The following is a 10,188-nucleotide window of genomic DNA, read 5'->3' as shown; positions in this document are numbered from 1 at the left end:
ATATCACATCAAAAATAAAACCAGCACACTTTACTAGGAAAGTGCTTCCTTAGAACTTTTAGCCTTTTCAGACTCCTAAGTTGATATTCTAACAAAGATGATTAAGGAGATTCCTTCATCCATTAGAAAGTACATCTGATAGTGCCACACAAAAGACTCTGGCATTGGACTAGATTGCTGAGGTGTGGACTATGAATGGAAGAGAATGAAGGTGAAAGCATCATCATTAATCAAGGTGCTTTGTAGATGACTGGTCATTGGACTTACCATTCATATGCCCCTTCATTTAGTTTCCTAGGAGAAAAGTATCAGTCAGGGAGGGTGAATTAGCATACTAGAGATAAGATAAATTGTACCCTCCATTTAGAACCGATTCAAATATAACTCCTTGTAAATTTATGGATGATGGAAAATTTGATTAGAAAAATAATGTATGTTGAGTAGGAAAGTATTATTATGTTTTCCTATTTTTTATTAAGTCAAAGTCATTTTACTAAATAAGAAAACATGTTAAGTATTATTTTTAATGGAATATAATGATATATTTGGGCGAAATTGACTTTGATTTTGGAATTGACGAGTCAATTATAAATGTTTCAATAATTTCAACTGAACAATAGCTCATAACTTATTTACCTTTGTTCTCTCTTAATCCACTGATGTGCCAGACTGATGAATGATTTACATGAATGGTACCCTGCAGCATACAAAATAGCTGAAAGAGCCTATAAAAATTAATCTTATGATTTATCACATTTTAAAATATCATTTGGAAGGATTATTAAAATGGTTTATCTAGGGTCAATTCCATCCTTGTTCTTTCTTTGACAGTGCTATTTGTATTTAAAATTTCCTTTTCTATTCTCTGTGGTAATTTTTATGCTTTGAATATTGTCATTGTATCCAGGAAAGAATCCTATGTTGCCCATCAAATAAAGACACAAGTGAACTTACAAGAGAATGTGATATTATTTTCCCCAAAATTATGTGTCAGGTTATTATGTGTCAGGAAGTACTCCATCTGAATCTATCCCAACACTAAATGAAAGATCAAGTCAGAGTTCCATCTTAGACTGTGTTCTCAGAACTTCCAATGAATAGGCAATTTCTACTTGTATATTGTTTTGTAGGGAAGGTAAAATTATGAATAACATGTTAAATAAGTATCTTATCAAATATCTTGTTTTTAATGTGGTATGATTAATTATCAAGAAGTCACAGAATTTAAAGTACAGGTCTCAGGTTCATAATTGAAAAGCCATCATTGATGTGATTTGCATATTTATATTCATAATTTGACACAGAATTGTCTTAAGTGGTTCTAAAAAGAGATAGCAGTGATCCTCAAGCTTTCTTTAAGAAATACAGGAGACCTTGTTTTGTGGTTATTTATTCAGCAAGTCTGTCATTAAACATTCATTGAGGGGTTATTTTGTGCTAGTTATTGTGATTCTCTTTGCTTTTAAAATATAGGCTTTATTGGTTTTTAACCTACCTCTTTGCTGTATCTTTGCTTTGCTTTTCAGGCAGCCCTGTAACCCAGTTCCTTATGATTTTCTCTGGGAGTCTCTATTGGATCCTCACTTTTTCTCATTCAATGTTCACAGGTGACTGTTTCTATTCTCATCTTTTTGGGGGGACAGAGAAGAAAGAGCATGATAAGTGAGCCTCAACGTTTGGAGTCCTGAAGTATTTGAGATTGAGGATATGTCCATCATTAGCTGAGCAATATATGGGAAGTTAATGGAAATATCTTAGCTTCCCTGTTTCTTCCTCTGTATAATGTGGAAGTAACTTACCTTATAGTATGATTGTGAGAATTAAAAGTGCTTCCATGCTAGCCTGCATTTTTCTATAATTGCGTAGCACAGAGTGTCAGTGCTTCATCGTCTGTGTCTCCCTCAACACCTTGTGCTCTAGGTGTTATGGCGACAAGAGCCATTTATATTTCTCACCATTTAAATCCTGGCACTTTGCTCAATTCCTCAGCATAGTAGGTGCTCGATAAGTGTTTATTGAATTAATGGTGATAGATGATTGCAAAAGGGTGCTGCCTCTAAAGAGTTCACAATACAAAAGAAGAAATGGGTAAACAGATAACTATAATTCTGGGAAGATATTTTAATATAAATAGGAGCAATGTATGCCATCTGGGGAAGAGTCCTGGGCATGCCTGGCTCTGGTGGCTGCTGAATATGATTTGGTCTGAGGTTCTTCAGCAGCTGGTTTCAGTGTATAAGCACCTATCAGAATCCCAGAGAAGTGTGTAACTCGTTCTAAGTTGATATTTGAGCTGATTTAGAACAAAAACGTGGCAGTTTACGAGATGGGGATATTAGGAATGAAGAGCCCAGCACATATGGGGACACTCAGACTTGGAACATCACACACTTGAAGGCTGATGGTTAATTCTTTGCTGTGGCTGGATTATATATGTCTGAAGCAGTGGAACCACATATAGCTAGAAAACTAGGCTATGACTAGAAATTTGAACTTGATCTCATGAGCAGCATAAGGCTCTTGGCGTGCAAATGAAATAAAGACTGGTAAACATAGGAGTGACATTGTGAGGGAGTGGTGAGGCCTAGTCACACAGATGCCTGTCTTATTCCACTTGGAAGGCACAATCCAGCCTTTAGAAGGGAAGCTGTCAAGGGAAGACAGACGAGTCCTCTCCAATTTTAACTTAACTAGGTGAGCAAAGAGCTATTCCTGGCTACATGTTAAATCAATTTCAATGATAGAAGCTTGGGAGTTAATCAGCTTTACCCCTAATTACCTAGGAAAGGACAGATTTTGTTCTGAAAGCATAATGTAATATGTGGAGAAGTTAGATTTCAGGGGAGGATGAATAAGCTTACTGATGCATAGTGATTGTCCTTGTAGCTGTCTTGTGCATGAATTACAATCTATGCCCTCCCATCTTCCTCTTCAAGGGTTGTTTTTTTTTTAACTGAATGATTTTATTTTATTTAGCTTTAAAATATTTTTCTTAATTAACACATAATTGGTTTTGACCATCAGGCAGACATTTTATAAGGCTTTTCAAAACTAGTGCATTTCTTCATTTCGATATCAGTAGGACTTTATTGCCCAGCTGTTGTTATTGCTTGATTTCCTCCTTCTTTTATATATTTCTTTGCACAAATATCTCCCCTCATTTTAAGTAACTGTGGGAGAATTAATTATCAAGTGCCTGGTTTCTCCTGGCCAGCAGGTGGGACCTGAAGCTCAATGGATCACAGTCTTCCTGATATCTGGACATTTAGTGAAGTGAAACAAGGGGAGGGAACATTGAATATGATTAATTTCAACCGTGGAGAACTGAAAAGACTCCATTATTCCTGCTTCTTAAATTCCCAGGTCTATTTGATCCCTCAGTTTCCCTACCATTTTTTTTCATCTTTTCTTTCAATGCTGTGAGCTATTTCATCCAAATATTTTCATAAAATTATCTAGGCTATACATTATCAAGAATTGTTTCTGCCTCTCTTGCCCTCTCCTGTTAATGGCAGACAGTGGCTGCTGAGTGGAACATGAATATCTCCCCTGCCTCCCATCTTCTCGACTCCATTTCCAGAGCTCTCCAGCATGTCTGTGATTCCACCTAATCATACACAGTTTGGCTACAAAGTACATGCAGCATACCAAGGCCCTCACCCTGGAGCAAACCATCAACCTGTACCCTCTCAGCAATTATACTTTTGGTACGAATGCCCCTCTATGAGAAGGAAAGCTCTATTGCAGCCAGATTTCAGCCTATGAGGGAGAAATTTGATAAAGTTGCAATGAGAAGAACTGTAGAAGGAATTCTGAGTCTACATGAGCACTGGCTACCCCATGTGTTACTGCTACAGCTGGGAACAACTTTCTTCAAATTACCTGGTAGTGAACTCCAAGTAGGAGAAGATAAAGTTGAAGGACTAAATGCTTAATGACATCAAGATGGAGTCCTGTAGGACTGGGTCACTGATGACTTCATTGGTAACTGGTGGAGATCAAATTTTGAACCTTTTCTGTATCCCTATATTTCTGAACACATTACAAAGCCTAAGGAACATAAGAAGTTGTTTCTGGTTCAACTTTAAGAGAAAGCAAGGTTTGCAATTATTACGGTTTGGATATGAGGTGTCCCCCAAATGCTCACGTGAGAGACAATGCAAGAAAGTTCAGAGGAGAAATGATTGGGTTGTAAGAGTCTTAACCCAATCAGTGACTTAATCCCCTGATAGGGATTAACTGAGTGGTAACTAAAGTGGTAGGGTGTGGCAGGAGGAGGCGGGAATTGGGGCGTGGCTTTTCGTATATTCCTATCTAGGCAGTGGAGTTTGTCTCTACTTCTGGATCATGACAGGAGCCGTTTCCCTCCTCCACTTCCCTCCCACAATGTTCTGCCTCACCTTGAGCATGGAGGAAAGAAGTCTGCTGTCTATGACTTGAGACCTCTGAAACCATGAATCATAAAATCAGCCTTTCCTTTTCTACAGTTGTTCAAGTCGGAGTTTTTAGTGGCAGCACTGAAAAAGCTGATTAAAACAGCGGTCCCTAAAAATTACAAGTTGGCAGCTGCACACTGTTCTAATTGTATGACAGTGCACCAGGATATGGGCCCATCATTTCTAGTCTCCCTCGACTGTTGAGCAGGTTCAATTTTATATACAACTGAATACCTGTGGCAGCAGAGAAGGAAAAGAAGCCATCTCTGTGAGTATAAAGTTTTTTTTTTTCTTTATCCCTTTCCCAACCCCTAAATTGTAGCCTACTTTCTGTTGTTTGAATGGTAAAGTTAATATGAGGAACTGGAGAGTAGTGTCAACAAATGTGACAACGTTTATTCAATTTTGGTTCTACTCATACTTTTTTGCACAACATTGAAGAAAGCAAACTTCAAAAAAACGAATTGTTTTTCATTATTGAAAATAAAAAGTCACTGTTTTTATTAAGGATTGTTCAAAACTTAAAAAACCCAAAAATCTCCAATTTTGCTTTTAATGAGGCGTGGAACAATTTCTGTTTTCAAAGGAACAATTCTTTTTTTAATAAGCATATGGATTTTCATATGAAGATGCAGAAAGTTGTTGACTGAGTGAGAAAGTCTCAGAGTGATTTTGAGCTTAAAAAGTAGTGTGATTTAGGAGTTGAAAATGCCAGCTCTCTGGTTCTCATGTTAGGATAATATCTTGGCTCCACCATCAGCAGCAATACAACCTTGGATACTTTTCTTAGCATCTAAATTCCTCCATTTATTCATCTACTGTTTTGGTTTGGATACACACACACACACAAAGGTCCTGGATTAATGTAGGAATGTTCAGAGGTGAAATTATTAGATTATAAGAATTGTACTCTAATCAGTGGATTAATCCATTGATGGGATAATAATTTGAATGTACTAACTGGGTGGTAACTAAATACAGGTGGGATATGGCTGAGGAAGTAGTTCACTGGGGGTATGACTTTAGGGTTTATATTTTGTCCTTTGTACCTCTGCTTCTCAGCTGATATGAATTGAGCAGCTTTCCTCTGCCACACCCTTCCACCACAATGTTCTTCCTCACCTCAAGCTCAGAACAATGGAGATGAAAACTAAATTTTTCTTTCTCTAGTTGTACTTTTCAGGTATTTTGGTCACAACAACAATAAGCTAACAACACACCTATAAAAAAAGACATAGGATAATTCATGTGATGTGTTCAAAGCAGTGCTTAGCTCACAGCAAGAACTCAACAAGTGAATGTTAGCTGCATACTTTCGCTGTGCTGCTGTTCTATGTCAAAATCCAATCTTGAGCTTCTTGTAAACAGAGACCTTAATGTATTCACTTTTATATTTCCATGTCTGAATCTATGAAGTGCTCCTTTCTCATGGCTTCGTGACATTGGGGACTTGTTTTTATGTGTGTGTGATGTTGAATTTGTATTCATGCAAAAACCTGTTATTAATGACAACATTATGGAAAATTTGGAAGAGTCCAAACTTGCAAGCCTTTTCCTGATCTCTATAAGACACGGCTTTAAATGTTTATAAACTCATGAAACAATGTTTCATTTACATAATGGCTTTTTCATTGTGTAATAATTTTCTCAGGTAATTGTGTTAGGATACCTCAGTGGAACAATTAAGATGACCAGTGGTTCCTGACCTTGACTGCATATTAGAACCACCTGGAGAGCTTTCAAACATGGATTCCAGATCACTACCTCCAGATTAATAAAATTAGATTCCTTGGGGATATAACCTGGATATCAGCATTTTTTCCAAGTTTCCAGGTGCACTCAGTACTGAATCATTGCTGCATGTACTCTGTTAAACATACAATTCCAGTAAGAATTCAGAAGCTCTGAAATGTATAGAAAGTATCTTCTGATTAAACATACATAATGTTAAATTATTTAAATTTTGGCTGAATAATTTGACAATGGTTTGCTTGTAATGTTAAAAACACAGTAATGTAGCTGAAGAAAAAGGCTGTTCTTTTGTTCTTCTGTTGTTTCTTTGATGATCCAATTATAACTCTCTCAAATGTGTGTGTGTGTTAAGAGAAACTAGATTTGGGGGAGGGTGCTTGAGAAATCACCTTAGTTTTGGAATTTATAATATCTATGTGAATACCTCAGCCTCTAAAGGGCCAGGGTGTGTATATTAGCTGATTCTTTGTTCAGTTACACAGTCTGTAAAAGTACAGATTAGACTTTGTAATCCTAATGATTTTTTTGTAAATGTGGGCTACCTCAAAATCCATGGGGATAAGACTTCAACTGGAAACAGAAAAGTAACTGTTAATTTGTGTCTGCTATATGCTATTTTTGCACTATTTTACTAGATTAAGTTCAAAGCTTTAACCACTTACCAACTTTTCAGATATTTGATTGCAGCTATAATCCCACCTCCAGGTTTTCTCTTCCCTAGAATAAACATTAGCAGTTCTATACATAATGTAGTTTTTTTGAGCATTCCATATGCCCATATCTTAGTTATTAATAGTAGCTGACATTAATCAAGTATTCACTATGTATTAGGAACTATTCTCAGTGCTGACTATGTACTAAATCATTTAGTCCCCACAGAAACCCTATTGAGAGAGAAGTTAACATTTTTATACATGAGCAAACTGACCACAGGTATGTTAACACATGTTTGTAAACCTGTCCTAGTTCAGATAGTTACAAATGGTGGATCTTATATTAAAATACTAGCATTACTGAATATTCAGCCTCAATCAATACACCATAATGATTTGTATTTTATCTAGCAATATGTAATTGAATCTGTAAAAATGCAACCAAGCTACTAACTCACTGGAGGGCATAGATGGGGAAAGGAAATTTTTCTTAAATTAGTTAAAAATAACTTCTTGTGGTCTGCTGTATAAAGCAAGATTTGTGTTGTTTTGTTTTGCCTGAACAATTTATGGAACTTTTGCTATTATATATTTTGAATATAGGGTCTGGAGATATGAATTAAATAGAAAAATTTACAGAAACTTTTTTGGTCTATGATATGATGTCATACACATACACATTATAATCCTCTAGCGAATGGTTAAAACCACTTATATAATACAAATTTCATTTTGATCTGTTTCATGCATGTCATCTTTAAAAGGCAATGTTTCAAGAAGTGACATCTAATGTAAGAGTCCCCAGTGTTCATAATACCTGCAGGTTAATCTTTTCTTTAATGCCTTCGGTACTCACAGGCAATGAGGCGGGATAAATATATCAATCCCAGCACATCTGAAGTAACAGGCAGGGAGAGTCTGAGCTCAGTGGTGCAATGTGTTAGAGAAGCTAAGCCTACCAGAATGTGCACCACTGAATTTGGGCAGCTGGCCAATATTTAACACTGCCAGAGAAGTGCAATTTTATTTTAATCATCTATTCTATGTCAAGGCCAAGAGCAGCATTTATACCAGCTTAGACTTCCCCATCAGTTACAACAATATGTACTCCAGAGCTCTTAATGTAGGGAAGCTGAATTTGCATATTAGTAGGGCAAAAAAATGTATTTGTTACTTTCATCTTAGGAAGGTGGAACATATAGATAAACACAGAAGCAAAGACTAGACATTTTTAAGCCTTTCAGTTCTAAAATACACTAGCCTAGACAGACAAACTTGAATCATGAGCTCAAAATATAGCAAAACAATGTAGTATTTTGGAATCAGCAGTTTAAAGAAACAAATTAATCAAAGGACTTTTTAAAAAATAAAGGTGAACTTTTTTGTGTGCAACCTACACTCTGAATATTGAAACAAAGATTTTCCATGTGCTCAGCTGAAATAATTAACAAAGATGGCAGCAAAAGTAAAAAACTAGGGGCTAAAACGATCAAATCTATGATTCTGATGGCACTAATCTATCACATCTCTGTACCTTTTGAGCTCTTTTCATTGACTTTTCTAAATAGGGTTATTTATACCTGTGTTTATGTGGACCTAAGGGTGACAAAGTATAATTCAAAGAGCCATTCTATCATAGCCTACAAAATCTTCAGGAGAATGCGGTAAAAAATATATTGACATTTTCTCAATTCTATCATAATCTTTGCATAATTATGTTCTCCCCTCTCTTTCTATGTCACATGCATAATTCAGATCTTTCATCCAAAGTCATCTTTGATCTTCCTGTTCCACACTCCCAGGTTCTGAAAGAACTTTCTTCTAATAGATCTTTTCCAAGTAATGTTACTCTCTTTGATTTTTTTTTTAGTCTATGCTTTATTCAGATATTTTTTATAATATCCCTGGTGTCTGCTTATTGTGTCATCTTTTTAAATCTTTTTTATTTATAGCTTTTTTAAAAAATTGTGACTTATAGGTTTACATAAAGGTGAAATTCACTGTGGTATATTAATTTATGTACTTAACATAATTTGGTCAATTTCATTCCACTGTTCCTCTCGTTCCTTCTCTCTCTGCCTCTCTCTGCTTCCTCTCTACTCCACTGATCTCATTTCTATTTTCATTGTATTACCATCTCTTCCCCATTTTTTTTAACCTTTTTTTTAGGCTAGCTTCTGTATATGAGAGAAAATATTCAACCCTTGACTTTTTGAGGGTGGCTTCTTTTACCTAGTATGATGTTCTCCATTTCTATCCATTTATCAGCAAATGCCATAATTGCATTCTTCCTGATGGCTTAGTAAAATTCCTTTGTGTATATATGCTACATTTTCTTTATCCATTTATCTATTAATGGGCACCTGAGGAGGTTCCATGTATTGGCTACTGTATAGTAATTTCCAAGAAGAACAAGTTGGTTAGAATCAAAAGAATATAATTCCAGGTCTACACTGATATTCATAGATCTAATTACACAAAAAACCAAGGAGTCCTTTATTTTACCTGGGTCACACTGGTCTATACTTACTTCATGACCATTTTGCTTCTTTGTAGCACTTACTAATGAAAATTGTGCCTGCGGGGATTCTTCAATGTACACTTTTTAGTTGAATTGAGTTTCTGTTCAGGTTTTTTAAATTAGATACATTCACTTTTTAATTAAGTACATAAAAGCAGTTGCTCAGAGACATTTTTTTTTATTTTAATGGTAGTCTTAATTGAGTATCCAATGTACCAAGCTAGTGTGGCATTTCCCAAGTCAAGTTCAAAAAGATTGTGTATTAAGAGAGAGAAATAAATTACATTGCCAAAAAGTTCTTGAAACATTGCACAACCATTGGGATATTTCCAATGAATATAAACACAGTAAAGCCCTCTGGTAAAGAAATTTGAGTTTTAATGAAATATTTGATTGTGTTGAATTTTTGTTTTGCCTGAAAAACCTATTGATGCCTCACGGAACTCTCAGGAACATAGTTCAGGAAACTAGCATAGGGTAGTATCTACCTCATGGATAGCTGTCAGGGTTCGTTTCTATCTTTTGTTTATTTATTTTTTCTTTTTTTTATTACTCAGCTTTAATATTCCATTGAAGAATTATATTAAATATACAGGAAATAGCTGAATCATTCTGGCTTACTGATAATTCCCAAGGAAGTTTAGATACAAATTGTGTTCTCAAATTATTATTTTCTTCATGATAACAATTGTTAGTTTCTTGTGGCTGCAGATACTAATTACCACAAATATAGTGGCAGAAACAACACAGATTTATTAGTTTTCAGTTCTGGAGTCAGAAGTCTTACTGGCAGCATTTCTTTTGGAGGTTCCAGGAGTGTGAAATA

The 10,188-nt window shown here is 35.6% G+C and overlaps 1 pseudogene; it reads left to right on the top strand.

The window, feature by feature from the left end:
• Positions 1–3,591: 3,591 nt before the first annotated feature.
• Positions 3,592–4,666, top strand: LOC143393804 (cleavage and polyadenylation specificity factor subunit 5-like; annotated as a pseudogene).
• The last annotated feature ends 5,522 nt before the right edge of the window (positions 4,667–10,188 follow it).

The sequence above is a fragment of the Callospermophilus lateralis genome, chromosome 3, assembly GCF_048772815.1.
Source record: "Callospermophilus lateralis isolate mCalLat2 chromosome 3, mCalLat2.hap1, whole genome shotgun sequence".
NCBI lineage: Eukaryota > Metazoa > Chordata > Mammalia > Rodentia > Sciuridae > Callospermophilus > Callospermophilus lateralis.
The sequence above is the reverse complement of the archived record's forward strand: the minus strand, read 5'-3'. Positions and strand labels throughout refer to the sequence as shown.